A 15921-nucleotide genomic window follows, 5' to 3' on the forward strand; every position below is an offset into this window, starting at 1 on the left:
GTTTTGTCTGTGGCTGCTTTCACACTGCAGTGATAGAGCTGAGTAGCTGTAGATATCTGGCCCCTACTCTAGACTCCTCTGTTCTCAGATTCTTGCTCCTTCCATCCCCTCTCAACCTAGGCTCATCATGTGACTAGTAGGTGGCCATCCTAGGTTATAGCTCTACTAACGTCCACACAGATAAGTGTTTCCTTACATTCATATGTTTTAAATTTTGAATTCAACCTTTGGTAATGTTATGCATCTACTCTTTTAATTAATGTAGAAAACTGTTTCTCCTTTATTTCATTTATGAGCCGAAAAATAATCATATCTGAGAAGCTGAGATATGTTAATGTTGTTCTGCATCAAGCAGAACTTAGAAAATGAGAATAAAGTGCTCAAAATTTCCAAGGCTCTTGAAAATAGCTAGAATTCCCTTTAACTATTTTGTGAACTCATTCAGCATCTATAATATTATTTCTATTGAAAATGTGTTTTAAGTTTTGAATAATTTTCATATATAAACATTTTGAATAAACTTACTTTTAATTTTGATTCTTGATTTCTGCATAGTTTTTATTCCTGAATTATTTCAGTAATTTAAAAGGTTAGCTAACTTGTCTGTGCTCCAGTTTCTGTCTCAGTTAAATCTGATTTAATGACTTCCCTAAATCATCTTGAAAGACTTTTAACTCTTAATTTTTTACGAATTTAGGATTCCCTTTTGACGGTATATCTCAGTTAATCAGAATGTAGTTTTAGGCTTATAAGAAACCCCAGTTGAAGTCAGAAGTATATATAATAAAGTTAACATGTCATCTCTGAAAGTGTAAATATTTAAATGTGGTTCTGACCTTGGATAACGCAGTGGCCAGCATATACTGATGCTTATTTAAAATAAAACCTGTAGACCGATTCTAAGAAAGAGCCCATGGTGACCTGTACTTACATGTAATGCTTTTTGTCCAAGCTATTGATGACTGGGAAGTGTTATTGGAGAAGTTGTAGATTTTAGAAACTGAGTAAAACAGTCACAGTCTAAGTGGTTAAATAGTCCACCTGCCAGTGCAGGAGACATAAGAGATGTGGGTTCCATCCCTGGATCAGAAAGATCCTCTGGACGAAGGCATGGCAACCCACTCCAGTATTCTTGTCTGGAGAACCCCATGGAGAGAGGAGTCTGATGCGCTACAGTTCATAGAGTAGCGAAGAGGCAGACATGACTAAAGTGATTTAGCACACAGCACACAAAGGCATTTCTTAATAGTAAAGATGGAAAAAGAGAAGAAAGATATCAAAGGTGGAAAAAGAATTGGAGAAAAACATCTTGCTGAGAAAGCATAAGAACATGAAATAGATATGAAATAGAGAAAGAAAAAAATCAAAATGAAACAGAACTCAGTCAGCCCTACATATCCATAGGTTTCACATCTGTGGATTCAAACAACCACAGATGGAAAATATTTGGGAAAAAAATTACATAAGATTCCAAAAAGTGAAACCTGAATTTGCCTTGTGCTGCCAACTATTTACATAGCATTTACTTTGTATTTGGTATTCTCAATAATTTGGAGAATCATTTAAAATATATGGGAGAGGGGATGCATATGGATATATGCAAATTCAGTGCCATTATATGAAAGAACTTCAGCATCTGCAGATTTTGGTATCATCAGGGGCCAAACAGACAAGGCAGATACTGGAACCAGTCCCCTGTGGATACCAAGGGACTACTGTATTGGCCATATTAATGAATGTGGACAGTTTACTTGAAGATAATTAGATAAGGAGCCAAATTTGCATCACTAGGAGTGAAGGCTAGTCAGAGAATAAGCTCAGATTGATGTTTCAGGTGGTTGCTCAGAGTGTGATTTTTGACATAAAGCTTAGTGAGAATAAGCCTGGGATTCAGACATAATCCAAACTTACTTCCTGTGATGAGACATAAAAAAGTGCCTTTAGCGTAATCCTAAGGTGTAAAATAATTAACTAACAAGAAAATATGTCCTTTTGATGGAAACACTGACCTAGGAATCAGAACTGTTGTTTCAATTAGCCGTTTCTCCTTGAGAAAGCTTACTGTTTGTGAAATAGGAACAATAAATATATCTCTGTGTAGGATTGCCTTATTTCTGTAGGGAATAGCTATAATAAAGCATTTGAATTGTATGTTCAAATCGTATGATCAAAGGCAGAGCAATAATACATGGCTCTAAATTGAAAATAGCAGTTTTGTGATGTCTCAAGACAAATGGGACAGTGACATTGAAATAAGCAGATTAATTGGCCTCCTCTGCTGCATAATACACTTCTAAGATACTTCTGAAGCAGTTATAGAATTGAAGTATGAATTGGTTTTCACTGCATTTTGGGGTCATTCATGTCCATTTCTATAGATATTTTTACTGATTGGTTTTATTTTAATCCATTTTTCTGGGTTCTAGTACTATAAAAAAGATGTTCACTGTGATGGTTGAATCCATAAGTTTGCAAAGTTATTCCCAAATTAATGATAGTTTTCTTTAAAATCCTTCTTGATGATAAACTGCATTTTAATACTGTTCCCATGTAATAATCATTTAAAAGATACTGGTAAAAAAAACTCTGTTCTCTGTTCATTTTGTCTGTTGGTGACATCTTAGAATCCTCTACCTTGGATGAATTCTAGAAATAAAGTGAGATACCTGCCCCTCATACCTCAGGAAAAAACTTATGCCCTTTAAGAAAGAATAGATAATTATTAATGAGGTGCCTATAGCCACTGGCATAGCTAATAAACACTAGATATTTTAAAGAGGGCTTATAATAGTCAAAACACTGGTAACAGTGGTGAAGGTGAAAGATGACTTTTCTGAAGAGTGAAAGAGGCATTTGGTAGAAGGTTTTTCCAGTCTTAGGTTTATACTACTTGTTCTTAAAATGTCCTGTTACGCTTCCCAGAGGGTTATGTTTCACTCTTTTTTGTTTGTTTGTTTGTTTGTTATTAATAAGAAAAGGACCACAAATCAAGAGAAGGCTGATGAGGATTTTTTCAGAAAGGTGACATTTTGTATAGTTGGCTTGGTACTAATTCATTCATTTATTCAGAGTGAACTGAAATTATTTCCTATGATGCTTGCCTATAACTTGCTTGTTTTTGTGAGTTTATTTCCAAGTTGACCTTCTGCTCATCTACTTTAGAGCTTCCCAAGCTGTATGCCATGAATAGGTAGATATAAGTGGCAGGAGCTGCCCAGGCTGGTTACCTCTTAACCACGAGGCTCCTCCTCTTTCCCGATTGCCTTATAATCGTTATTTTTCTGAGTATGCCTGAGGAAAAAGTTGGAAAGCACTGCTTTATGTAATTGGCTTTCATACTTTGTTGATAATTCAGAGAAATTTAAAAAAACACTAGGCTTTGGTGGTATAGCCCAAGATAATCAAAGTACTATCTTTCTCCCAGACACTTGGAGATATATAGAATGGTCTCTGACAAGCATAGATTCTCAGAACCCTTTTCTTGATATGTATCAGTTGTATCCTCTGTTTCCTTCTAAATCTTTATAGCCTTGATTTCTCCCTTAAATGCCAACTAAAACTTAACTGTTAATTTGTATAGATAACCTTTACTATAGAGCTTTAGATTCCCCATGATAGAAACTCTTTTGTATTCATTTTTATATAGTTGCTATTCTCTATTAGTGTGACATTTTTATTTTATAGGCAGACATTTTATCAACTTACTATATATAGGTTAAATTATTTGACCATTTTTAGTTGAATTGTATGTGATTAGAAAATCTAAAACATTAAATTATAGCACATTTTAAAGTCTTTATAAGTACCTGAATAAACTTTCAGTAATATCAAAATTTTGCTAAAATAGTTCCTGCTAAACAAAGTTTTAAATAACTTTGGGATCTAAATTAGCCATTCTTAAGCTTCTGTAGTAGGCCAATAAAATACTATAAATTCACTACTTAATGTTATTGTGCTTTTTAAATACTGTGCCAAGAGATGACAAAAGTGAAGTAGGCTATGTAGAAAGATACAGTCAGACTCTACAACCCCTGGATGTTCTGTGGAAAATAGAAGAATTCACTGTGCAATGTTAAAGTAAACTTGGAAGATAGCTATCATTATGAACTTAGAATTTATAATAAGTTAATACTTGAAGAAAGAAAAAAATTGGAAACATCAAGTTTAGAAAGTTGCCAAGGAGATTAAGTAATTTTTTTGATTAATAATTAGCTTGTGGATAAAAAGTGGTTTATAAAAATTAAAATGCCTATGAGATGTGGCACTAGTGGTAAAGAACCTGCCTGCTAATGCATGAGATGTAGGAGACGCCTGGGTCGGGAAGCTCCCCTGGTGAAGGGAATGACAACTCACTCCAGTATTCTTGACTGGAGAATCCCATGGACAGAGGGTCCTATGGGCAGTCTGCAGTCCAGAGGGTCGCAAAGAGTGGGCACAACTGAAGTGATTTAACACACAACACACGCATATGAAGTAATAGTTATATTGTTTAAAATGGTACATTTAAAAACACTTTTGTTGTTGTTACACTGGGTCTTTGTTGCTCTGCATGGGCTTTCTCCAGTTGCAAGGAGCAGGGGCTACTCTTTAATTACCACATGCAGGCTTATCGTTGCGGTGGCCTCTCTTGTTGCAGAGTGTGGGCTCAAGGGTTTGCGGCTCACGGCCTGTAGAACTCAGGCTCAATAGTTGTGGTGCATGAGCTTAGTTGCCCTGCAGCACATGGAATCTTCCCCAACCAGGGATCAAACCAATGTCCCCTGCATTGGCAGGCAGATTCTTAACCACTGGACTACCAGGGAAGTCCAAAACTTTCTAGCTTTTTAGAAACGGAGTTTCTTTACAGTTATTAGAGCCTACAGCAAAATTAGAGTATTTGTTTTTTAGAAAGAGGGTAGAGTGATTATAACATAGCAGTAGCTTTATTAAAAATGAGACTCATTCTCCTTACCACCATGGAAAGCCCCAAAAGAACAGGGAAACATCTTTGTACCTTGGATTGAACTTGATAAAAGTACAGAATAACAGTTTTCTACTTAGCTTTTTCCACTGTGCCAACTGTGAATTTTTCCATTGTGAAACTTCAGTCCTTCACAGCACTCTTCCCCCTCTAAAAACCAATTCCATTAATTAGCTTCCCCTTAGGACTCAGGAGCCCTCTCTCAAAAGAGACTGGTTCTCCTATTCACCATAATACTGGAGAGTTAGGGAAATGAGTGGACTGGGAGTAGAGGTAATGTCAGCATTTTGTTCTTATTCTTCTCACAGAAAGTTCTATGTAACCCACACACTTAAATTTTTTATTGATACTCTCTGTACCATTCAGAACACCATCCTTTAGCTTTTGTTTTCATCTGTTGATCTTAGAAACTCCCTCTCAATGCCAGCTTTTCCACACCGGACCCTCCACATCCTTTCTTGGCTGTTTTACTTTTCTTCTGGTATTTATTCAGCAGGTTACTCTTCTGGATCTGCTTGTTACCAGAATTTTTCCATATGAGGAATTTTGTGGTTTCATGTCATTTCTGTTATATTTCCCATCCCTTTCTGTACAATTTCATGCTTACTATATTATCTGTGTGTCCCATTTCACTAGGTTTCTTCTGACTTTAGTATCTTTTATTTCTTTTTTTAATCCAATCTAAATTTTCCTTGTGAGTCATTTAAACCACCCATTTATACACATTTCAGTGGACAGTATATTGCTGAGTTTTAATCTTACCTTACACTAAAGGAATATCACTGAATCCACATTATAAAAGGGAAAGTTCAGTATTTAAAGATGAGTCTTTCATGTAATAAATATTTATTGAGCATCTATTTGCTAGATATCACTTTTCTAGGCACTGGGGATATGTAAATGAATGAAGACAGAAACAGTTCAGAAAAGGCTTCTAATATTTTTTCAAAGCACAGTTTTATCTCTTTCTAACTTTTATATTGCTTACAATACTGAACTTTCTAAAGCTTGTGTCAGATAATTCCTTTAGTAGTTCCCCTCAGTTTCCTAGAGACAATTTCATCTCCTTAATTTCACCACAATAAACTTGTGTAATCTGACCCTTACTTCCTTGAATCTATCTGCTTATTTCCCAAAAGCAACATTTCTGTGATATTGTCTTACTGAATTACTCATAGTTCACTAAAAGCATACATTGAACGTAAGGAAATGTTACCCCCTTTTCCCATAGCACATTGCAGGTTTTATCTGGAATGGCGAATGTGGACATCTATTTTGCTACTGCTAAGTCGCCTCAGTCGTGTACGACTCTGTGTGACCCCATAGATGGCAGCCCACCAGGCTCCTCTGTCCCTGGGATTCTCTAGGCAAGAACATTGGAGTGGGTTGCCATTTCCTTCTCCAATGCATGTGTCCACACTAAGTCGCTTCAGTCGTGTCCGACTCTGTGCGACCCTATGGACAGCAGCCCACCAGGCTCCTCCGTCCACAGGATTCTCTAGGCAAGAAAACTGGAGTGGGTTGTCATTTCCTTCTCCTTCCATCTTGCTAGTCTTGAGGAAATAATGCCGGGAACAATTTCCATTTTATTGTCACAGGTGAATCACAGATGGACAAATGGGAAAGTTGAGTTGGAGGAAGCTCCTTGGGCAAACCAGTTTTGCTGTGAAGGGTTGTAATGGAAAGAAATGCTAATAATAACATTCATTTAGTTTAGAATAACCTGTTCGTTTTAGGGTCAGTCCATTGAAAAAGATAATAAATTGTACGGCTAACTTTTTGTACAATGATGAATTTTGTGATCTCACTGCAGTTTGATAATGGTTCCTTCTTGTGTATTATCGATATTCTTTGAAGAGGAAGAAATGTGCCTGCTGTATTTCTCTTCTCTTTCTTTGGGAGCAAAAAAAAATAGTACACACTCTGTATGGTTTCCTGAAAATTTAAGTTTTAGAATATTCTCATAATACCTTCCTGGTTGCTTTTATTTCCTCTTTTTAGAAAACATCAGCTTAGCACTTCAGCACTCTCTTTACAGATGACAGTACAGTTCCTCTTAATTTTTTTCAATTTTTTTCATATTTTATTTTTTTAATTATGAAAGTATGATACAACACATTTACCAGAGACTTGGAAAATACAGAACAGTTATTAATGCATACGATTCTACTATATACTATTCTTTTTTTAAGTAGATAAAATAACATTTTCAGTTGAAGTTTCAATATGAAACTCTCAAAAGTTAGTAGAGTGAATAGACAGAAAAGTAGAAGGATATAGTAGATCTGAAAAACACTATGAGCCAATTCAACGTAATTAAGATTTATAAAATATTCATATAATAGGATGCAAATTCTATTCAAGTTCTCATAGACTGTAAAGCAGAAGACATTGGAACATACCCAGGGATGTAAAACAAGGTGCAAAAATTTCATGGTCAAGAGATCATACAGAGTCTGTTCTCTTATCACTGTGGAATTATGTTAGAAATCAGTATTAAAATATTAAATATTTTTATTTAATAAAATAAAAAATATTAAAATAAATTTTAATAATAAATTTTAAAATAATAAATTTTAAATAAAATTAAAAAATATTTGAAATAACCTGCATATTGTCGTTGTTCAGTCGCTCAGTCATGTTTAGTTCTTTGCAATCCCATGGAGTGCAGCACACCAGGCATCCCTGTCCTTCATTGTCTCCTGGAATTTGCTCAAACTCACGTCAGTTGAATCAGTGACACCATTTTGTCATTTACTTCCTCTTTATTTGTTTTGAATTAACATCATTTCACTCTTTAGTTATTGATTTATATTGGTTGATATAGTTAGTGAGGTTCATGATTATCTTGGCTTCATCTTTTCCTTTTATACCTGATTGTAATATATTTCACATTCTTTCCATTACATTCTCATTGCCATTAAGCTATTATAATGGCTAATGTGTACATATGAATGTGCACTCAGCTGTGTCCAACAATCATGTTTTATGTAGTCAGTGTTTTTCAGTTGTGTTGATAGGTGCGTACAGGTAGCTCATTGTAGTTTTAATTTGCATTTCCATAATGGCTAGGGTTGAATATCTTTCTGTGGACTGTTTGTATCTTCTTTGGTGAAATATCTCTTTGTGTCCTTTTCCTGTTTTCTTATTGGATTGTTTGTTTTTTTGCTGCTGTGTTTCAAAAGTTTCTCTTTTTATTTTCCAGATACTAGTCCTTTATCAGGATTTATGATTTGCAAATATTTTCTCCCAGTCTATAGATTGTCTTTTTAACCTTCATGGAATATTTTGTAGAGCAAAGTTTAAATTGATAAAGTCTGAATTTGGTAATAAGGAGTTCATGATCTGAGCCACAGTCAGCTCCCAGTCTTCTTTTTGCTGACTGTATAGAGCTTCTCTATACAGCTGCTTTTGAACTGTGGTGTTGGAGAAGACTCTTGAGAGTACCTTGGACTACAAGGACATCAAACCAGTCAATCCTAGTAGATATTGACCCTGAACATTCGTAGGAAGGACTGATGCTAAAGCTGAAGCTCCAATACTTTGGCCATCTGATGCAAAACCTGACTCATTAGAAAGGACCCTGATGCTGGGAAAGATTGAAGGCAGGAGGGGAAGGGGATGACAGAGGATGAGATGGTTGAATGGCATCACCAACTCAATGAGCATGAGTTTGAGTAAATGGTGGGAGATGGTGAAGGAAGCCTGGCATGCTGCAGTCCTTGGGGTTGCAAAGAGTCAGACACGAATGAGCAACTGAACAACAGCTCTTATTAAAAACCAGCTGAACATTTTTATGTAGGTTCTCCTTTTTCTTCCATTGCTCTGTCTGTCCATAGGAATCACACACTGTTTTACTGTAGCTGTATTGTAAGCCCTAATTGTGGGCAAAGTGATCTCTCCCATTTTATTTCTCCTTTTCAGTATTATTTTAACTGTCCTGGTGTCTGTGCCTTTCCATATAAATTTTAGAATGAAATTGTCATTATCTACAAAATTGTTTACTGGATTTTGATAGGAATTGTATTAAACCTGTTGGTCAGTTTTGGGAGAACTGACTTCTTTATTGTGTTGAATCTTCCAGTCTATGAGTGTGATTTGTCTCCAGTTTAGATCTTTCAATTTCATTAGCATTTTGTAATTTTCAGTGTATAGATCCTAAAGATACATTTTGTTAAGTGTATACCTAAGTGTTTGGTTTTCCATGGAGCAATTTTATATACTGTTGTGTTTATAATTTTGGTTAGTGCATGCTCATTTTGTGTGAACAGATATTCACTTCATCAGTCTTGTGAACTATGAGGTTTTTTGGTTGATTCCTTGGAATTTTCTAACATAGGCCATTGTTGTCATCTACAAGTATGAGCAGCTTTATTTCTTCCTTTTCCATCTGTATGCCTTTTATTTCTTTTTCTTTCCTTGTTACAGTGGCTAGAACTTTAAATTCTGTGTTGAATAAGAATGATCATAGTGGACATTCTTGCCTCTTTCAGATCTTAGCAGAAACAATTAACTCTTTGACTCTTGAATATGATATTAGCTATAAAGTTTGTTACGGATGATTTTTATTGAGTTGCTGATAATTTTTATTATGAATGGATTTTTAAATTAGATGAATTTTCTGTGTCAATTGATTATGTTCACATCTTCAGCTTGTTGATACCATACATTACACTTTTTTTTTTCCAGTGTTGACTCAGCCTTGTATTTCTGGAATAAGTCCCACTAGATCATGGTATATAATCTTTTTATATGTTGCTGGGTTTGTTTTGCTGCTATTTTTTGGAGGAGTTTTGTATTTAAGTTCTTGAGAGGTACTGGTCTGTAATTTTCTTTCTTTTGGTATTAAATTACTATCTTTGTGTGGTGTTGGTATCAAGGTACTGGTGGCCTCATAAAATGAATAGTGTAGTATTCCCTCCTCTTTTGTTTTCTGAAAGAGTTTGTGTAAAATTGATGTTAGTTCCTCTGAAAATATTTGGTAGAATTCTCCACTGAAACTGTCTCAGTGCATAGAGATCTCTCTCCTCTCTCCCTCTTTTGGCCACTCTCTGCAAGTCTTGGGATCTTAGATCCTCAACCAGGAATTAAACCTAGGCCCTTGGCAGTGAATGTATGAAATCCTAATAACTGAATGGCCAAGGAATTCCCAAGAAAAGTCTCTTTGCAAGCTTTTAAATTACAAATTCAATTTCTTTAATGCCTATAGGACTATTTAGGTTCATCTGTTTTATCTTGGTTGAGTTTTGATAATAATGTGACTGTCAAATAATTGGTCCACTTCCAAGCTGTCTAATTTGAGTGTGAAGGTGTTTTTAGCATCTCAAGTACTCTTTTTTTTTTTTCTTTTTTGAGGCAAGGAATACAGCTAGTCGGAAAGCTAGCTGACAGGGAAGATGGCAGACTAATGTCTCAAAATAACCATCTTCTCAAGTGCTCTTTGAAAGGCTACAGGATCTTAGCAACAACCCATATTTCATTCCTAAAATTGGTGATTTGTATCTTTATTTTTAGCTTGTCAATCTTACTAGCGATTTATTAGTTTTGCTTTTTCTTTTTTTTTTTAGATCAGCTTTTTGTTTCTTTTTTTTCTCCTCCTGTCTATTTTCAGTTTATTTCTGTTGATTTCTTTTCTTTGGTATTTTCTTCCTTCAGCTTGCTTTGTATTTATTTTGCTCTTCCTTTTCAAGTTTCTTGAGGTAGAAACTTCAGTTATTGATTTGATACCTTTCCTCATTCCAATATCCATAGCTTTTGGAAAGACTTCAATTTACTGTAACATAAAAGTTTCACTTTATAAAATTTAATCTCACTTATTAAATTAATCAAATATTACATATCCTTTGTGTGTGTGTGTGTGCTTCAATTTAAAGGTTAAAAATCTACAGCTGTCATTATGTATTTGGATATTCTTGTGTTTCGAAATGGTTTTTGTGTTATGTGCATATTGCTGTGTAAGTCAGTTAACAAAGATTCATGGCTGTTAAATTCTTAAGTCACCGAGATTGATTTCATCAGAATTGTATGGACCTCTCTCCAAATTATGCAGACCCAGTTGAGGGTGAAGAGAATTATTTAAGCTTATTTAGTTTTATTCTTTCAATTCAAAGTTCTGACATCCTGTGGGGACTTGGGAAAACATCAAGTAAAGAAGCTGGGTCATATTGACTGTGCCCAAGAATTTGCCACTAGGAGTCAGAGTAGTAACCTAATTGTGACAAGTTCACTTCTCTGTTTTGTATCTCATCTCCTCTTCCCTCATAACACCCCATTTCAGTATTATTTTCTACTGATCCAGTTTCTTTAATAGTTACAAGTTTCTAATGGTTTTCTATTTTTTTTCCAGTCAGTTTTGATGTTATAATTTTTCTAGGAAATTGCTGTTTCACTTAGGTTTTCAAATTTGAGATCTTAAAACCTTACACTGAATTCTTTATTACTTTCTAAATCTTTACTCTGCCTTCCATTTTAATTACATAGTCACAGTATAATTATCATATTTAGGAAATTTAACATAAATATAGGGCTTTAATCTACAGTCCGTACTTCAGTTTTGCCACCTTCTGATAATGTTCTTAAAGCATTTTTGTTCTCTCAGTACAAGTAGCATTTAGCTGTCATGTGTCTTTATTCTCCTTTAATCTGGAGCAGTTCCTCAAGTTTTTTTTCATGATATCAGTTCAGTTCAGTTGCTGAGTCGTGTCCAACTCTTTGCGACCCCATGGACTGCAGAATGCTGGGCTTCCCTGTCCCTTCACTGACTCCTGGAGCTTGTTCAAACTCATGTCCATCCAGTCGGTGATGCCATCCAACCATCTCATCCTCTGTCTTCCCCTTCTCATCCTGCTTTCAATCTTTCGCAGCATCTGGTTCTTTTCTAATGAGTCAGTTTTTTGCATCAGGTGGCTAGAATATTGAAGTTTCAACTTCAGCTTCAGTCCTTCCAATGAATATTTAGGACTGATTTCCTTTAGGATGGACTGGTTTGATCTCCTTGCAGTCCAAGGGACTCTCGAGTCTTCTCCACCACCATAGTTCAAAAGTATCAATTCTTCGGTGCTCAGCTTTCTTTATAGTCAGACTCTCACATCTGTACATGACTACTGGAAAAACTATAGCTTTGACTAGATAGACCTTTGTTGGCAAGGTAATGTCTCTGCTTTTTAATATGCTGTCTACGTTGGTCATAACTTTTCTTCCAAGGAGCAAATGTCTTTTAAAATTTCATGGCTGCAGTCACCATCCAGGGTGATTTTGAAGCCCCCCCAAATAAAGTCTGTCACTGTTTCCATTGTTTCAGCGTCTGTTTGCCATAAAGTGATAGGACTGGATTCCATGATCTTAGTTTTTTGAATGTTGAGTTTTAAGCCAGCCTTTTCACTCTCCCCTTTCACTTTCCTCAAGAGGCTCTTTAGTTCCTCTTCACTTTCTGCCATGAGGGTGGTGTCATCTGCATGTCTGAGGTTATTGATATTTCTCCCAGCAGTCTGGATTCGAGCTTGTGCTTCATCCAGCCAGGCATTTGGCATGATGTACTCTGCATGTAAGTTGAATAAGCAGGGTGACAATATGCTGACTTGATACACTCCTTTCCCAATTTGGAACCAGTCCATTGTTCCATGTCCAGTTCTAACTGTTGCTTCTTGACCTGCATTCAGATTTCTCAGGAGGCAAGTAAGGTGGTCTGTAATTTCCATCTCTTTAAGAATTTTTCCACGGGTTGTGATCCACACAATCAAAGGCTTTGGTGTAGTCAATAAAGCAGAACTCTGTGATGTTTTTCTGTAACTCTGTTACTTTTTGATGATCCAACAGATGTTGGCTATTTGATCTCTGGTTCTTCTGCCTTTTCTAAACCCAGTTTGAACAGTTGTAAGTTCACGGTTCACGTACTGTTGAAGCCTTGCTTGGAGAATTTTCAGCATAACTTTGCTATTGTGTGAGATGAGTGCAATTATGTGGTTGTTTGAACATTCTTTGGCATTCCCTTTCTTTGGAATTGAAATGAAAGCTTACCTTTTCCACTCCTGTGGCCACTGCTGTGTTTTCTAAACTTGCTGGCATATTGAGTGCAGCATTTTCACAGCATCATCTTTTAGGATTTGAAATAGCTCACCTGGAATTTCATCACCTCCACTAGCTTTGTTCGTAGTGATGCTTGCTGAAGCCCACTGGACTTTGCATTTCAGGATGTACTTGGGTGTAATCTCAAAAATGACAGAATGATCTGTTTGTTTCCAAGGCAAACCATTCAGTATCACATTAATCCAAGTTTCTGCCCCAACCAATTATGCTGAAGAAACTGAAGTTGAATGATTCTATGAAGACCTACAAGACCTTCTGGAACTAACACCCAAAAAAGATGTCCTTTAAATCATATGGGACTAGAATGCAAAAGTAGGAAGTCAGGAGATACCTGGAGTAACAGGCAAATTTAGCCTTGGATTAGAAAATGAAGCAGGGCAAAGGCTAACAGACTTTTCATGAAATTGACATAATTTAAAAATACTGGCTCCTGCCCTTCTTTTTGTGGTAGCTGAATTGTTACTATTTGTGAAGAAACACTACCATTTTGCCTTCTGTTACTTTTTAGATTTTTTTCTAAAGTCCCATTCATCTCAGAACCCAACTTTAAACACAAATTTCTGTTAGTAGATAATTAGTAAAAATGTGTTGTTCGATAACAATATAGTTTCATATTTCATAGAATGCCTTGGTGTCCTTTATAAAGGGTTTTATATCATCCAGGTACAAAGTTTTTTATATCATCCAAAAAGCTAAAAGTCATAATAGGAGGCACCTTTTGAGTTACCAGTTATTGATTTTGTTTATCAAGTAATTTAACTTGAAAATAAAGTTTTTATTTCAGAAATGAAATGTTTTTCTTTGATTCAAAGATACTTCTTAAAGTTACCAAAAAAATTTCTTTGTCTAGTTACCAACTATACTACATCTTAGATAATGCTTTCTGTAAACATGTAATTATTTACTTGTAAGGTAGCATATGTAATAAAGTTACATAGTAGTTTGAAAGTACATATTTATTTTTACTCTGCTTTCCCAAATTATTACTTGTTATTAGTGAGACAGAAATGTACTTATATCTATTTTTGGCTTGGTCTATTTTAAATGCTTCTGGCAAATAGTCCAGTAATTTGCTCTGTATTTCCCAAAATAACTTGAAATATATCTTCAGAAGTTTTAGTTATTTAGTGACTGTCAAACCCACCCACCCCCCTTTTTTTTTCTCTATAATATATCCTAGAATTTCTTTCAGAGAAAGGAAGAATGTTGGAGATTGTAATGTTTTCACTGTCTGTAGAATCAATCTGTTAACAAGCTCTTTAAGGTCCTGAGCACCTTTATTTATCATTCAAACTCCTCCCCATCCTGTACTCAAAAAAGTAAATACTGACCTCTCAACCTTTATGGCAACTTTTCTATTATGGGCTGGTGGCATCACCTTGTGACTGATGACTAACGTCACCCTTGCTGCTAATGTGTATTGAAGATCTGTGTGTCAGATGCTATTTGAATACTTCGTGTATATTACCTCATTTAATTCTTAAGTCAGATGGGTAATGAAGGATGAAAACTGGAGGGGACCCAATTACTGTAAGCTTCAGAGCCCATGAGCTTAAAATTAATTTATATACCGACATCCCTATTATACTTTAATAGCATTTTTCTTCTTCGGAAGTATATGTGGATTGTTCTGTTTCTTCTGTATTTCATATTTTAATCATTTTACTTTGGAAATGTTTTGCTCATGTGAAGAATATCCATTGTCATTAACCATCTTTCTTCTTTTCCTTTCTCTTTTAACTCTTAGCCTGCTACTGTAAGAAAACCACTTCTCTTCCTTTTCTCTCTTCATCTATAATAGATTTTGATATATTTATGCTTACCGTAGGTTTGCTTTCCTTAAATTCAGAGTTCACCTATGCATCTGGTTGCTTTTTTAATAATACCTATTTAACCTTTTTAATAATACCTATTTAACCTTTCTAGAAGAAATAGAGTATTTGTTCTTTTTGTTATCAGTAGCTCAAAAGACCTTAAGATCTTATTAAAACAGTCATGTTCCAAAAGTATTTAGCTAGAAAAGACTTGTATATCTTAGCCAACTTAGATCTATTCAGATCTATATTAAAAATGCAAAGCTGTTATACCAAATACCCCTGTTTTTCTTCCTTCCTTAAAGTCCCTTTCCTAAAGCTGATCCAGTCAGTCTATTTGCAGTGATTAAGTTCTACTCAAACCTGATCGGGTCTATTCATATGTAAGAGTCTGAAATTTTCTCTCTCTTTTTTTTTTTGGAGGTGATCAGCATAAAAACATTTAAGTGCTTTGAATTTGTTGCTCTTTCTAGTTAAATTTTTTTCATTATGCTTTTTTATAGTTTATAGTAAATAATTATTTTTTCCGAATCCCAATAAACTTGTAGATGGTCAAGAGATCAAAAGTTATAGTGTTGATTTTAAAACTCTTTAATTTCTTCTTTGTTAACTAGCCACATTCTTAGTGGATCCATTAGGGGTTATTGATAACAAGTTAGTTTGCATATTCTTTTATAGTTATTCTTGTAAGTTACTCTTACATTTAATATTCACTTTGCAGTTGTTTATGCTCAGTATCTTTTCTGCTTGTTATTTAATATATAATCTGTCTTTATGGTAGAAACAGGGCAGGGCCAGTGATCTTGTTTCAGGTTTGTCTTATTAATACTTTCTAATTTATAAATCAAGCTCTGGGAGTTGGTGATGGATAGGGAAGCCCGGCGTGCGTCAGTCCATGGGGTTGTAAACAGTCGAACACGACTGAGCAGCTGAACTGGATGGAATTTATGAATGTCCTTCATGGCTACTGTGGAGGTCTGATGAAAGTCACATACTTCTAGAATGCCTTAACCCCAGAAAGAAGCATATTCAACTAAGAAGTAGCAAAGCTGTATTAACAAT

The 15921-nt window shown here is 35.3% G+C and overlaps 1 protein-coding gene across 1 annotated transcript in view; it reads left to right on the forward strand.

Annotated features, from left to right (window-relative positions):
• SPRED1 (sprouty related EVH1 domain containing 1) overlaps window positions 1-15921 on the forward strand; it is a 111264-nt gene that overhangs the window by 56250 nt on the left and 39093 nt on the right. The window lies entirely within an intron of this gene.

Source organism: Cervus canadensis, chromosome 6 (genome assembly GCF_019320065.1).
Source record: "Cervus canadensis isolate Bull #8, Minnesota chromosome 6, ASM1932006v1, whole genome shotgun sequence".
In the NCBI taxonomy this organism is placed as follows: domain Eukaryota; kingdom Metazoa; phylum Chordata; class Mammalia; order Artiodactyla; family Cervidae; genus Cervus; species Cervus canadensis.